The following is a 16,253-nucleotide window of genomic DNA, read 5'->3' on the forward strand; positions in this document are numbered from 1 at the left end:
GATTTTTGAATTGTCGTTATTTTTAGAATATTTTTTTAAAAATCTCACGTACCCTTTGGCATACCTTCAAGTCCCCCAAGGGGTACGCGTACCCCCATTTGAGAACCACTGTAATAGAACAATGACAGAATAGGTGCTTTGTACACTTTACCGAAAGTGTAGCTGGAACGGCATTACAGAGAATAAGCAGCTATGGATAGAAAATGAGCAAACAGATGGATAAGAGTGTACTGTAGAGAGAATAATATCAATCAATCAATCAAAGTTTATTTATATAGCCCTAAGTCACAAGTGTCTCAAAGGGGCACAAGCCACAACGATCCCACATCAGGGTGAGAAAAAACTCAACCCACCAGGATAAACAACAAAACATAACATCGACACTATGAATACACATGTCGAAATGACCCAATACTGTGTGTTATTGTGTACGTCAGCAGTTTTTGCAAAATATGTATCACAATGTGTTTTTAGGCCATATTTAGCATTTTGCATGTCAGACAGGCTACATGAACTTTTTAACCTCGCCAATATACAATATATTGTAAGTAACATTAACACAATACGGTGTGCCTTCTTTCTGCACCATTCATTGTTAGGCAGAACGAACAAAATAACATCTTTTTTTTTTTTTAATTTGTCGTCCAAATATCAGTCATCAGAAAATGAGTCGTCAGTGGCAGAATCAGTGTGTATTTAAAAAGACATCGATCATTAGGGGTGCACAAAAAATCCATTCACATCCTAATCCCTATTTTTATTCCTTCCAATTTTTAAATCGATTCATAATTTTCAAAAATGTATTACACAAAAAAATTGTTTTTTTCTTTATAACAATTATTTTTTTTAAAGACGATTTGAGGCCATTTTCATGCAACCGGAAGGAGCTTTTCTAATATGTAACCTGTTTTGAAAAAGCTTTATTATAATTATTCTACCAATTATTATACATTGCGAGAATCGGTTTGAATAAAGAATCATGTTAAATCAAGAATCGATTCTGTATCGAATCATCACCTCAAGAATAGAAATAGGACAGAATCAGATAAGTACCCAAGGATTCACACCTGTACAGATCAAGTTTGTTGGCATTTTACACGCGCATTAACTTTATATTAGGGCTGTCCCAGTTAAAGCATGCAATTATTAAATAAAAAATCACATTACTCATGTACACATGCAGATTAATCACGTAATTAATTTTGTCTGCACAAGCTTTAACCGCACATAGAGATGGTTATCTGAAAGGTCGTGCGGGTTGTTATACGCTCCATGATCAGTCAGTGCAAAGGTCCATCCATCCGTCCATCTATTTTCTACCGCTTGTCCCTTTTGGGGTGGCGGGGGGTGCCGTAGCCTACCTCAGCTGCATTCGGGCGGAAGGCAGTGTACACCCTGGACAAGTCGCCACCTCATCGCAGGGCCAACACAGATAGACAGACAACATTCACACTCACATTCACACACTAGGGCCCATTTATCAGGACAAAGGTGAGGTAGAATTTCCAACAGGTGTGCTCACTGGCAAATTTTACTATGGATAAAAATGTTACCAATTTTGAGTAAATACTGTAAATGACATGAGTGCCAGTAAAACAATTACATTTTAATCACATTCAGAAGTATGAATAATCAGATTTTTTTAAATATTTGACAGCAGTTATATGTAATAACTATATTTTAACATATCCTCATGTGTAAATTAGTTCAACAAAGTAATTCAAATGTTAAATGATTGGCAATTCAAATAGTCCATCCATCCATTTTCTACCGCTAGTCCGGTTTGGGGTCGCGAGGGTGCTGGAGCCTATAAGATACATTTATATCACATTTCTTTAAATCAGTGCTTCCCAATTATTCGTGCGCCACCTCCACTCTATAATTTGTCAATTAAATTGTTATAAGTACACCTCTGCATAACATTGTATTCTTATTAACATTAAAGAAAACCAAAAAGAAAGAAATATAGATCAACTTACAACAACAAATAACTTTATTAACATTGTTTTTAGTACGCAGCTAAAAAGATTTAAAGAGCACCATTTTGCCTGAAATTAAAAAAAATAAATTAATCCTTACACAAACAATAAACATATTTTGATTTTGAACAATGTGATACTAAGGTTGATTGGCAACACTAAATTGGCCCTAGTGTGTGAATGTGAGTGTGAATGTTGTCTGTCTATCTGTGTTGGCCCTGCGATGAGGTGGCGACTTGTCCAGGGTGTACCCTGCCTTCCGCCCGATTGTAGCTGAGATAGGCGCCAGCGCCCCCCGCGACCCCGAAAGGGAATAAGCGGTAGAAAATGGATGGTTGGAATATCAATTAATGATAATACATTCAAATTGATCAGTAAGTAACATTAACACAAGAGCACAAAATATAAAAACATCTTTTTTTTTTTATATCAAATTGCAGAAGACAGGATTATTGGCAACAATGAGGACGTTTTCCATTACACAGCTTTTGAAGCGGGGTTTGAAGCAAGATACTGATAAAGCATGTTCCTTGCGCCCCTTCATGTCCCACTTCATTTTAGAGGGACAATTGCACAAAACCAATTAATTACACTTCATAAGTGAAAGGGGGAGCAATGTAGGAAAAATAAGTCATTAGTAATGAATAGATCTTTGTAAAATACTACAATAAATACATATTTGGAACTATGAGTGGTTAAAGTAGTAGTAGTTGTAGTGCACACAACAATTTTTTCCTAATTTGTAAAGTTGGCAAAATTGACATTTGAGGGATAAACGAACTCAGATTTCATGCAAGCCGTTTTTTTTGTGTTTTTTTTTTTAAGTGCTAATGTCACATCTTCTACACAAGTGGTTCTCAAATGGGGGTACGCGTACCCCTGGGGGTACTTGAAGGTATGCCAAGGGGTACGTGAGATTTTTTTTAAATATTCTAAAAATAGCAACAATTCAAAAATCCTTTATAAATATATTTATTGAATAATACTTCAACAAAATATGAATGTAAGTTCATAAACTGTGAAAAGAAATGCAACAATGCAATATTCAGTGTTGACAGCTAGATTTTTTGTGGAAATGTTCCATAAATTTTGATGTTAAAGATTTATTTTTCTTTTTTTTTTTTGATGAAATGTTTAGAATTGAGTTCATGAATCCAGATGGATCTCTATTACAATCCCCAAAGAGGGCACTTTAAGTTGATGATTACTTCTATGTGTAGACATCTTTATTTATAATTGAGTCAGTTGTTTATTTTTCAACAAGTTTTTAGTTATTTTTATATATTTTTTTCCAAATAGTTCAAAAAAGACCACTACAAATGAGCAATATTTTGCACTGTTATACAATTTAATAAATCAGAAACTGATGACATAGTGCTGTATTTCACTTCTTTATCGCTTTTTTTCAACCAAAAATGCTTTGCTCTGATTAGGGGGTATTTGAATAAAAAAAAAATCCACAGGGGTACATCACTGAAAAGTGAAGTGAATTATATTTATATAGCGCTTTTTCTCTAGTGACTCAAAGCGCTTTACATAGTGAAACCCAATATCTAGGTTACATTTAAACCAGTGAGGATGGCACTGGCAGCAGGTGGGTAAAGTGTCTTGCCCAAGGACACAACGGCAGTGACTAGGATGACGCAAGCGGGGATCGAACCTGCAACCCTCAAGTTGTTGGCACGGCCGCTCTACCAACCGAGCTATACCGCCCAAAAATGGTTGAGAACCACTGTTTAAGCAGCTGTCAAAAGTTGGTAAAGTTTCGAAGATTACGTCACGCTCTCACCCAGCATTTCTAACAGTTAAACATGCTATGAGAATATAATAATAATAACACTAATAATAATAATAAGAGCTTACCAAAAAGAGCCGTGGTCATGAAGCAGATGCAGGAAGAAGTCCAATACACAACATTTTAACATATTAGCACAACTATCTTCTTCGCCACTAGAGTATCCCTAGTCCGTGTGTCGTCCTGATGCAGCACAGGCTGTGGTGTGTGTGTGTGTGTGTGTGTGTGTGTGTGTGTGTGTGTGTGTGTGTGTGTGTGTGTGTGTGTGTGTGTGTGTGTGTGTGTGTGTGTGTGTGTGTGTGTGCGTGTGTGCGTGTGTGTGTGAGGGCCCCCCTCCTACTCCAGCAGCAGCGGCAGACTGAGCCCACCGGTCGTGGGAGTTGCTCTCCTTCGCTGGCTGAGCCTGCAAATGCAGCACAAAGAACCTTTGCCAGTTCCTTCGCTGTATGCAGTATTGATGGAGTTGCTGAGGGGATGCTAACACAGCATGTATTCTCACTGTCCCCTCCTCTCTGCACCTCCCTCTGCTCCCAAACACGCACTCACACACACACACACACACACGCACACTCACGCACACACAGAGTCGCTTTTCAGTGCAGGTCTTTTCAGCCTCGCCCTCAGATGTTAACGACTGGAGTTGCCAGTTAATCCTGATCAAAGATCTCCTTGCTGCACTGCCCGGCCCGACCGAATGTTCCCCAGGCAAGTGTTATTGTTACTCACGGTTTCAGCCAGATTTCTATCAATGTGTAATATTACCAGCCGCGAGCACAGGAACTTTAAGTCAACATCAAACGGCTTGGATGGTGTGGTTACTTCTACTTGGAGTGTGTGCAAAATAAATCAAACACATGAGTTACACCAAGTTTAGAATTTTTGGTCTAAACTTTGCTCAATGCAACCCTAGACCTGACCCTGACCCAGTAGCGCTACTTTGGTTACAAAATGAAATAAAAAACACACAAAAAATGTTCTATACAGCAGCTTAATGCCAGCATATGTACAGTTGAACCTCGATTTACAAACTTAATTGGTTCTTGAACACGGTTCATAAATGAGAAAGTTTGTAGAGTGAAGCAGAGTTCCCCGTAAGAAACAATGTAAACATTAGTTCTAGCCCTGACAAAAGTCCCCATTTTAGTATAATAATGCACACTTTGAAGACACTATCATGTTTGTGCAGTGTAACCTCTACTTAGGAACTTAATTGGTTCTTGAACATGTTTCATAAATGGGAAAGTTTGTATAGTGAAGCAGAGTTCCCCATAAGAAACAATGTAAACATTGGTTTTAGCCCTGACAAAAGTCCCTATTTTAGTATAATAATGCACACTTTGAAGACACTATCATGTTTGTGCAGTGGAACCTCTACTTGGCACTTAATTGGTTCTTGAACATGGTTCATAAATCGGAAAGTTTGTATAGTGAAGCAGAGTTCCCCGTATGAAACAACGTAAACATTGGTTTTCTGTGTTGGCCCTGCGATGAGGTGGCGACTTGTCCAGGGTGTACCCCGCCTTCTGCCCAATTGTAGCTGAGATAGGCGCCAGCGCCTCCCGCAACCCCAAAAGGGAATAAGCGGTAGAAAATGGATGGATGGTTTTAACCCTGACAAAAGTCCCTATTTTAGTATAATAATGCACACTTTGAAGACACTATCATGTCTGTGGAGTGTAACCTTTACTTAGGAACTTAATTGGTTCTTGAACATGGTTCATAAATGGGAAAGTTTGTATAGTGAAGCAGAGTTCCCCGTAAGAAATTATGTAAACATTGTTTTAGCCCTGACTAAAGTCCATATATAAGTAGAAGAATACACACTTTGAAGACACTATCATATGTGTGTACAGCAGCAGTTGGACCTTGATTTACAAACTTAATTAGTTCTTGAACATGGTTCATAAATGGGAAAATTTGGATAGTGAAACTCAGTTCCCCACAAGAAACAATGTAAACATTGGTTCTACCCTTGACAAAAGTCCTTTTTTTAGTAGAAGAATGCACACTTTGAAGACACTATCACGTGTGTACAGTGGAACTTCGATTTACAAACTTAATTGGTTCTGGAACGTGGTTCATAAATGGGAAAGTCATGATAGTGAAAAAAAGTTCCTGATAAGAAACAATGTTAACATTGGTTTTAACCAGACAAAAGTCTCTATTTTTGTTGAAGAATGCACACTTTGAAGATAATATCATGAGTGTACAGTGGAACCTCGATTTACAAACTTAACTGGTTCTGGAAGGTGGTTCATAAATGGAAAAGTTTGTATAGTGAAACAAAGTTCCCCATAAGAAACAATGTAAACATTGGTTTTAACCAGACAAAAGTCTCTATTTTTGTTGAAAAAATGCACACTTTGAAGACACTATCATGTGTGTACAGTGGAACCTCGATTTACAAACTTAATTGGTTCTGGAATGTGGTTCATAAATAGGAAAGTCATGATAGTGAAAAAAAGTTCCTGATAAGAAACAATGTTAACATTGGTTTTAACCAGACAAAAGTCTCTATTTTTGTTGAAGAATGCACACTTTGAAGATAATATCATGAGTGTACAGTGGAACCTCGATTTACAAACTTAACTGGTTCTGGAAGGTGGTTCATAAATGGAAAAGTTTGTATAGTGAAACAAAGTTCCCCATAAGAAACAATGTAAACATTGGTTTTAACCAGACAAAAGTCTCTATTTTTGTTGAAGAATGCACACTTTGAAGACACTATCATGTGTGTACAGTGGAACCTCGATTTACAAACTTAATTGGTTCTGGAACGTGGTTCATAAATGGAAAAGTGTGTATATTGAAGCAGAGTTCCCCGAAAGAAACAATGTAAACATTGGTTTTAGCCCTGACAAAAGTCCCTATATAAGTAGAAGAATGCACACTTTGGAGACACTATCATGTGTGTACAGCAGCAGTGGGACCTTGATTTACAAATGTAATTGGTTCTGGAATGTGGTTCATATATAGGAAAATGTGTATAGTGAAACAAAGTTCCCCATAAGAAACAATGTAAACATTGGTTTTACCCAGATAAAAGTGCCTATTTTTGTGTAAGAATGCACACTTTGAAGACACTATCAAGTGTGTACAGTGGAACCTCGAATTACAAATTTAACTGGTTCTGGGACGTAGTTCATAAATGGAAACGTTTGTATAGTGAAGCAGAGTTCCCCATAGGAAACAATGTAAACATTTGTTCTAGCCCTGACTAAAGTCCCTATATAAGTACAAGAATGCACACTTTTAAGACACTATCATGTGTGTACAGTGAAACCTCGATTTACAAACTTAATTGGTTCTGGAACGTGCTTCATAAATGGGAAAGTTTGTATAGTGAAATAAAGTCCGCCATAAGAAACAATTTAAACATTGGTTTTACCCAGACAAACGTCTCTATTTTTGTTGAAGAACACACATTTTGAAGATGCTATCATGTGTGTACAGTAGAACCTCGATTTACAAACTTAATTGGTTCTTGGACATGGTTCATAAATGGGAGAGTTTATATAGTGAAGCAGAGTTCCCCGAAAGAAACAATGTAAAAACATTGGCTCTATCCCTGACTAAAGTCTATATATAAGTAGAAGAATGCACACTTTGAAGAGACTAATACGTGTGTACAGTGGAACCTCGATTTACAAACCTAATTGGTTCTGGAACATGGTTCATAAATGAAAAAGTTTGTATAGTGAAGAAAACTTCCCCGTAAGAAACGATGTGAACATTGGTTCTACCCTGACAAAAGTCCCTATTTTAGGAGAAGAATGCACACATTGAAGACACTATCATGTGTGTACAGTGGAACCTTGATTTACAAACTTAATTGGTTCTCGAACCTGGTTCATAAATGGGAAAGTTTGTATAGTGAAGAAAAGTTCCCCCTAAGAAACGATGTGAACATTGGTTCTACCCTGACAAAAGTCCCTATTTTAGAAGAAGAATGCACGATTTAAAGACACTATCATGTGTGTATAGCAGCAGTGGGACCTTGATTTACAAACCAAATTGGTTCTTGAACAAGGTTCATAAATGGAAAAGTTTGAATAGTGAAGCAAAGTTCCCCATAAGAAACAATGTAAACATTGGTTCTACCCCTGACAAAAGTCCCTATTTTAGTGTAAGAATGCACACTTTGAAGACATTATCATGCGTGTACAGTGGAACCTCAATTTACACACTTAATTGGTTCTGGAACGTAGTTCATAAATTGAAAAGTTTGTATAGTGAAGCAGAGTTCCCCGTAAAAAACAATGTAAAAATTGGTTCTACCCCTGACTAAAGTCCCTATATAAGTAGAAGAATACACACTTTGAAAACACTATCATGTGTGTACAGCAGTAGTGGTACCTTGATTTACAAACTTAATTGGTTCTTGAACATGGTTCATAAATGAAAAAGTTTGTATAGTGATGAAAACTTCCCCGTAAGAAACGATGTGAACATTGGTTCTAACCTGACAAAAGTCCCTATTTTTGTTGAAGAATGCACACATTGAAGACACTATCATGTGTGTACAGTGGAACCTCGATTTACAAACTTAATTGGTTCTGGAACCTGGTTCATAAATGGGAAAGTTTGTATAGTGAAGAAAAGTTCCCCCCTAAGAAACGATGTGAACATTGGTTCTACCCTGACAAAAGTCCCTATTTTAGAAGAAGATTGCACACTTTGAAGACATTATCATGTGTGTACAGTGGAACCTCAATTTACACACTTAATTTGTTCTGGAACGTAGTTCATAAATTGAAAAGTTTGTATAGTGAAGCAGAGTTCCCCGTAAAAAACAATGTAAAAATGGGTTCTACCCCTGACTAAAGTCCCTATATAAGTAGAAGAATACACACTTTGAAGACACTATCATGTGTGTACAGCAGTAGTGGTACCTTGATTTACAAACTTAATTGGTTCTTGAACATGGTTCATAAATGGAAACGTTTGTATATTGAAGCAGAGTTCCCCATAAGAAACAATGTAAACATTGGTTTTACCCAGACAAAAGTCCCTACTTTAGTCTAAAAATGCACACTTTGAAGACAGTATAATATGTGTACAGTGGAACGTCGATTTACTAACTTAATTGATTCTTGGACATGGTTCATAAAAGATAAAGTTTGTTCAGTGAAGCAGCGTTCCCCGTAAGAAACAATGTAAACATTAGTTCAAGCCGTGACTAAAGTCCCTTTGGGCGAGTGGCACTTCTGACAAGTTTGTTTCCACAAATGTGGTACCATGCGCCGGTCAGAGCTCTGTCACACCAATTTTTCCAGTGAATGCGAAACGGCCTTGGTCCGGCTTCACCGCGAGTGGGCGCTGCCCTCTGCCGTCTGGCAATCCCCAACGTTTACTTTGTCCCTCCAGAGAAGCAGAAGCAAATAAAGTAGGTCCTGGCTTGATAAATTATTTTGTGCACACTTCTCTTTATCAGGTGATATTTAAAACATGATCCCATATCCCCATTTAGCTGCCCGGGTTATGCCTGTACATTATTCTCTCATTTGAGGCCTCCAGAATCAGCATGTCCTCATCAATTTGTGTCAACAAGATGAAATCAACTCTGGGAACCTTTGACAAGTTGACTTCATGTCCGTCACCGCCCATTAGGACCTTTCAACAGGTAAAATAGGATCTGCCTTGAAGACGTAGTATTTTATTTTGAAAGTAAACCGGATACCTTATTTCATGTTTGTACATAAGTTGAATTGAACGGATTTGTTGTAGCATCCGGCAAAAATAGAAGCTCTGTGTATATTTAGCGCTGGAATGCGGTACAGCAACGGCATGTCGGTGACGTTCCGCAAGCAGTGGAAACGGACACATTGACTTGAATAAAATCGGAAAGAGTCCACAGACGCGCGTATATCAGTCCGCGGCCGTTCCGTATTCAGTGGAAATTTAGAGTTAGAGATAACTTTGTGTGACCAGGAACACTTTAAATGTGTCCAAACTCTCGCAGCCTTGCTGTATAACTTCGGGTAGCTGGACAATTACTGAGCTAGCATTATAGCTACGTAGTTGGCCCTTGGCTTTCGGCATCTTCACTTTGAGGATTTTATCAGCAAATGGGGTTTTGTTCCGTGTGGAAGGGGGTGTGGTCGGCGTGCTTCCTGCAGGAATGGGGTGTGTATTGACCGGCCTTGAAGCACAGCTAGCAGGTGATTGGATTACCCAGTTGGGGCCTATCATCCAATCGCCTGCCATGCTTTTCAGCAGCAGCCGGGCCGACACACGAGGATGGAGTTAGAGTTTGAGCCAGAAGATTCTCCCGCGCCCGAGACCACGCCAAGAGAAAGATACAGGACTGAAAAGTTGCTGTGCAGACTGCTGACCTGGCGCATATTTCTCCAATAAAAACGTTGTTAAACCAGACTACCCGGCTATCATGGAGATTTGTCCACATCAGGTGAACCCACGGGAGAAAGACTTCCACATTCCACTTCAAATCTTTTAAGTGTGATGAGACCGAAAAAGATGCCAGGACGGACCTTTATTTCAGTGAAGGAGAAGACACTCCCGGGACACAGGCCAGTGAAGGATCGCCTCACACTGCTCGTTTTTGCTAACGCTCGCGGTGACTACGTGAAGTAGTCAGTCCCAATCTCCCAGAGTGTTGAAAAATGCCAAAAATATTGGCAGACACAAGGTCAAATGATTTTCCTTTTTTTGTTTTTAAAGACAGTGGAGGCTAAACCCTGAGTAAAGACATTAATAATAATAATCATTACTATGTGTTATTATGATTATTATCCTACATGAATCAGATAATCTCTATGAAGTAAAGGAAAACGACATATTTTCATTCATATTTACAGGTTGTATGATTATCAAAACTCACATTCTGTCTACTTTATATTCAATTTATAAAGTAAAAAAAAAAACAACACAAAATTTTTTAATAGAATTTAAGGAATTATGTAAGGAGTTTTTTAAAAGTCCTAATGACGCCGCCTGTTTGAAAGCATGATTAAATTGATTATTGAAGGAAGTAAGACATAAATAAGTAAATATTATGTTCATTTTGATCATGAGTTATCACGTTTTTAAGGCTGACATGTACGCTGAACACCGGATTGATTGATTGAAACTTTTATTAGTAGATTGCACAGTTCAGTACATATTCTGTACAATTGACCACTAAATGGTAACACCCCAATAAGTTTTTCAACTTGTTTAAATTGGGGTTTATGTAAATCAATTCATGGATCCAAACACTGATGATATGCATGTATGTATATGTTTATGTGTATACACAATGTATGTCAAATTAATAGAAACAAATGTTTAAATTGTATTTAATTACAAACCCTGCTTCCATATGAATTGGGAAATTGTGTTGGATGTAAATATAAACAGAATACAATGATTTGCAAATCATTTTCAACCCATATTCAGTTGAATGCACTACAAAGACAACACATTTGATGTTCAAACTCATAAACTTTTTTTTTTGTGCAAATAATAATTAACTTAGAATTTAATGGCTGCAACATGTGCCAAAGTAGTTGGGAAAGGGCATGTTCACCACTGTGTTATATCACCTTTTCTTTTAACAACACTCAATAAACGTTTGGGAACTGAGGAAACTAATTGTTGAAGCTTTGAAAGTGGAATTCTTTCCCATTCTTGTTTTATGTAGAGCTTCAGTCGTTCAACAGTCCGGGGTCTCGCGCTGTTGTATTTTACGCCTCATAATACGCCACACATTTTCGATGGGAGACACTCTTTTTTTACAAAGCCACGCTTTGTAACACGTGCTGAATGTGGTTTGGGCTTGTCTCGCTAAAATAAGCATGGGCATCCATGAAAAAGACGGCGCTTAGATGGCAGCATATGTTGTTCCAAAACCTGTATGTACCTTTCAGGATTAATGGTGCCTTCACAGATGTGTAAGTTACCCATGCCTTGGGCACTAATGCACCCCCATACCATCACAGATGCTGGCTTTTGAACTTTGCGTCGATAACAGTCTGGATGGTTCGCTTCCCCTTTGGACTGGATGACACGATGTCGAATATTTCCAAAAACAATTTGAAATGTGGACTCGTCAGACCATAGAACACTTTTCTACTTTGCATCAGTCCATCTTAGATGATCTCAAGCCCGAAGAAGCCGGCGGCGTTTCTGGATGTTGTTGATAAATGGCTTTCGCTTTGCATAGTAGAGCTTTAACTTGCACTTACAGATGTAGCGACAAACTGTATTTAGTGACAGTGGTTTTCTGAAGTGTTCCCGAGCCCATGTGGTGATATCCTTTAGTGATTGATGTTGGTTTTTGAGACAGTGCTGTCTGAGTGATCGAAGGTCCCGGTCATTCAATTTTGGTTTCCGGCCATGCCGCTTACGCGGATTGATTTCTCTAGTCTCTTTGAATTTTTTTTTATAATGATATGGACCGTAGATGTTGATATCCCTAAATTTCTTGCAAGTGCACTTTGAGAAACGTTGTTCTTAAACTGTTTGACTATTTGCTCACACAGTTGTGGACAAAGGGGTGTACCTTGCCTCATCCTTTCTTGCGAAAGACTGAGCTTTTTTGGGGAAGCTGTTTTTATACCCAATCATGGCACCCACCTGTTACCAATTAGCCTGCACACCTGTGGGATGTTCCAAATAAGTGTTTGATGAGCATTCCTCAAGTTTATCAGTATTTATTTCCACCTTTCCCAACTTCTTTGTCACGTGTTGCTGGCATCAAATTCTAAAGATGATTATTTGCAACAACAAAAAAACGTTTATCAGTTTGAACATCAAATATGTTGTTTTTGTAGCACATTCAACTGAATATGGGTTGAAAATTATTTGCAAATCATTGTATTCTGTTTATATTTACATCTAACACAATTTCCCAACTCAAATGGAAACGGGGTTTGTATTTCAACTATTAGCACAGTTGACTGTTGCACATTTATGAACTACAATGATTACAACTAATTGTTTCATGTAAAATGATGCCAATATTTACTGTGTATCCATCCATTTTCTACGGCTTGTCCCTTTTGGGGTCGCGGGGGATGCTGGAGGCTATCTCAGCTGCATTCTGGCGGAAGGTGGCGTACACCCTGGACAAGTCACCACCTCATCGCAGGGCCAACACAGATAGACAGACAACATTCATACTCACATTCACACACTAGGGCCAGACCCTTCTAATCAAAATTTAAAAGGCTAATAATAATAAAACAGTAAGTGATCAAAGACCAAAATGGGGCCACAAAGCCTATTAAATCACGGTTTAAACCCCTCATTATTTTTTGAAAATGGGTGGACCTCCACATTGTACCACCTCTGAGGTTTCCTTCCTCTCGTAAGACCTTTAAAGGTTATTGACACAAGATGATGAAGAGGGTGAGTCATTGGCAGCAAACAACGTATGGATGCTCGGGCCACCATCACATGAATCCACTTACAGACGTGAATACCAGCTAGTGTGCAAACTATCTTTGTGAGCGTCAGCTGTCACACAAAGTCAGATTGATCCTACAAGCGTGTTTCTGCATGAACGCGAGCATGCAGACTCATTGATGTCCTGTCGGCACAGCACAGGAAGTCACTACGTGACATTTTGTGAATTCTAATCATCACCCATGTGCATCGACGACTCCCCGGGTGTAAGGCCCGCCCCTTGAAGAAAGTCAATACAGACTCACTGCAGCAACACTCATATTTGAAACATAAATTACTTTTTCATACCAAAGCTTACAAACTACAACTACAGTATATATATATATATATATATGCTTTTCAGCTCAATTATATACATGACGTCCTCATCCCCCGAGATTTATGCTCATATCAATCAATACATCGACGAGATTTACTGTGCATGATTTTAAGATTTTAATGTACCAAATGATGCCTGATTTAAAAATGGAAAATAGTACATGATTAAAATGGTGTCATCTCTTAAATAATAATCATTGTGCAAGTTGAGATTGACGATTCACACTCATAGGATCCAAAATTGACCAGCTCATGAAAGTCAGCAATATATTTATATACATTTGTACAGCAAGCAGGTAGGACTTGGATGAGTTTATTGAACTCATGCAAGTCATTATATATATATATATATATATATATATATATATATATATATATATATATATATATATATATATATATATATATATATATATATATATATATATATATATATTCAATAATAATAATAATAATTCAATATCAATTATTTGGGGCGCGATTCGATTTTAAATCGATTTTTTTCGATTCAACGCGATTCTCGATTCAAAAACGATATATTTCCGATTCAAAACGATTTTGTATTCATTCAATACATAGGATCTCAGCAGGATCTACCCCAGTCTGCTGACATGCTAGCATAGTAGATTTTTTTTTAAAAGCTTTTATAATTTTAAAGGATTATGTTTTATCAAATGATTGCAATAATGTAAATTTGTTTTAACTATTAAACAAACCAAAAATAAGACTTATTTCATCTTTGTGAAAACATTGGACACAGTGTGTTGTCAAGCTTATGAGATGCGATGCAAGTGTAAGCCACTGTGACACTATTGTTCTTTTATTTAAATTTTTATAAATGTCTAATGATAATGCCAATGAGGGATTTTTAATCACTGCTATGCTGAAATTATAACTAATATTGATACTGTTGTTGATAATATTCATGTTTGTTTCACTACTTTTGGTTTGTTCTGTGTCGTGTTTGTGTCTTCTCTCAATTGCTATGTTTATTGCCGTTCTGAGTGTTGCTGGGTCAGGTTTGGTTTTGGAATTGGATTGCATTGTTATGGTATTGCTGTGTATTGATTGAAAAAAAAAATAGATTTTTAAAAAATGAGAATCGCGATTGAAATTCGAATTGATTTTTCCCCAGACCCCTAATATATATATATATATATATATATATATATATATATATATATATATATATATATATATATATATATATATATATATATATATATATATATATATATATATATACATGCTGCCGCTGAATAACAACCCCAGAACATACATGATGCTGCCACCACCATGCGTCACTGTAGGGATGGTATTGGCCTGGTGATGTGCGGTGTCTGGTTTCCTCCAAACATGACACCTGGCATTCATGACAAAGAGTTCAATCTTTGTCTCATCAGACCAGACAATTTAGTTTCTCGTGGTCTGAGAGTCTTTTAAGTGCATTTTGGTAAACTTTTTACATAGAAATCGCTTCCGTCTGGCCACTATACCATGTAGGTCTGATTGGTGGCTTGTCCTTCTGGAAGGTTCTCCTCTCTCTGACAGAATGACCATTTCTTGGTCACCTCCCTGACTAGACTAAGATGAATGTGAGCAAACTACAAATACATCCTGGATTAAAAACAACACTTCCCATCCAATCTGATGGAGTTTGAGAGGTGCTGCCAAGAGGAATGAGAGAAACTGCGCAAAGATAGGTGTGCCAAGCTTGTGGCATCGTATTCAAAAAGACTTGAGGCTGTAAATGCTGCCAAAGGCGCATCAGCGCATCAACAAAGTATTGAGCAAAGGTTTTTTAATACTTAACGTACATGTGATTTTTTATGGCCTTGAGGTTAGAGATTCCGCCCAGAGATCAGTAGGTTGTGCGTTCAAACCCTGGCCGAGTCATACCAAAGACTATAAAAATGGGACCCATTACCTCCCTGCTTGGCAGTCAGCATCAAGGGTTGGAATTGGGGGTTAAATCACCAATTTTTTTCCAGAGCGCGGCCACCGCTTGTGCTCACTGCTCCCTTCTCCTTCCAGGGGGTGAACAAGGGGATGGGTCAAATGCACCACACCTAGTGTGTGTGTGACAATCATTGGAACTTTAACTTTTATTTTTAATAAATTGGAAGAAAAGTTCTACATTAGTTTTTTTCTGTCAAGATGAGATTGCTGAGTGTACAGTAATGAAAATTGAAATTAACTTTTATTTTTAATTATTTTGTAGAAAATTTCTACATTTGTTTTTTTTGTCAAGATGGGGTGCTGAGTGTAAAATAATGAAAATTGAAATTAAATTGTTCGATGTTATTAAATAGCCGCAATGAAACAAAGAATTAACAATTTAAAGAGGTGTGAATACTTTCCCTTCCTTCTATGTGTGTGTATATATATATATATATATATATATATATATATATATATATATATATATATATATGCGTGTGTGTATGTATGTATATATATATATATATATATATATATATATATATATATACATACATACACACATTCATTGCATCTCCATGGTTTAATGACAGTTTAACTAATTTACGCTTATCGAAGCTCTGAATTGTGTTTAGGATTTTCTGGCACCACCTGGTGTTTAGGAGCGCAATTAGACCAAAACAATATTATCTTGTTTTTCAATCTGCAAAAATTAGATTCAGTTGGTTTTCATGGATAAAGCATATATACCAGGATTACAGGCTGTTAAAAAAGAGTAACTATAATAAGAGTCAATTGGGCCGAAAGAGGTC

General features: G+C 37.4%; 1 protein-coding gene across 2 annotated transcripts in view; it reads right to left on the reverse strand.

Annotated features, from left to right (window-relative positions):
• Positions 1 to 4,038, reverse strand: part of LOC133556489 (apoptosis-inducing factor 3-like) — a 53,713-nt gene extending 49,675 nt beyond the window's left edge. Inside the window, exon 1 of one of the 2 annotated variants that reach the window (XM_061906457.1) lies at positions 3,843 to 4,038. The gene's annotated coding sequence lies outside the window, so the exon portion shown is untranslated. The remainder of the gene's footprint in view (positions 1 to 3,842) is intronic. The other variant, XM_061906456.1, reaches the window with a different exon arrangement.
• Positions 4,039 to 16,253: the final 12,215 nt, after the last annotated feature.

This window comes from Nerophis ophidion, linkage group LG07 (assembly GCF_033978795.1).
Source record: "Nerophis ophidion isolate RoL-2023_Sa linkage group LG07, RoL_Noph_v1.0, whole genome shotgun sequence".
NCBI classification, from domain to species: Eukaryota; Metazoa; Chordata; class Actinopteri; order Syngnathiformes; family Syngnathidae; genus Nerophis; species Nerophis ophidion.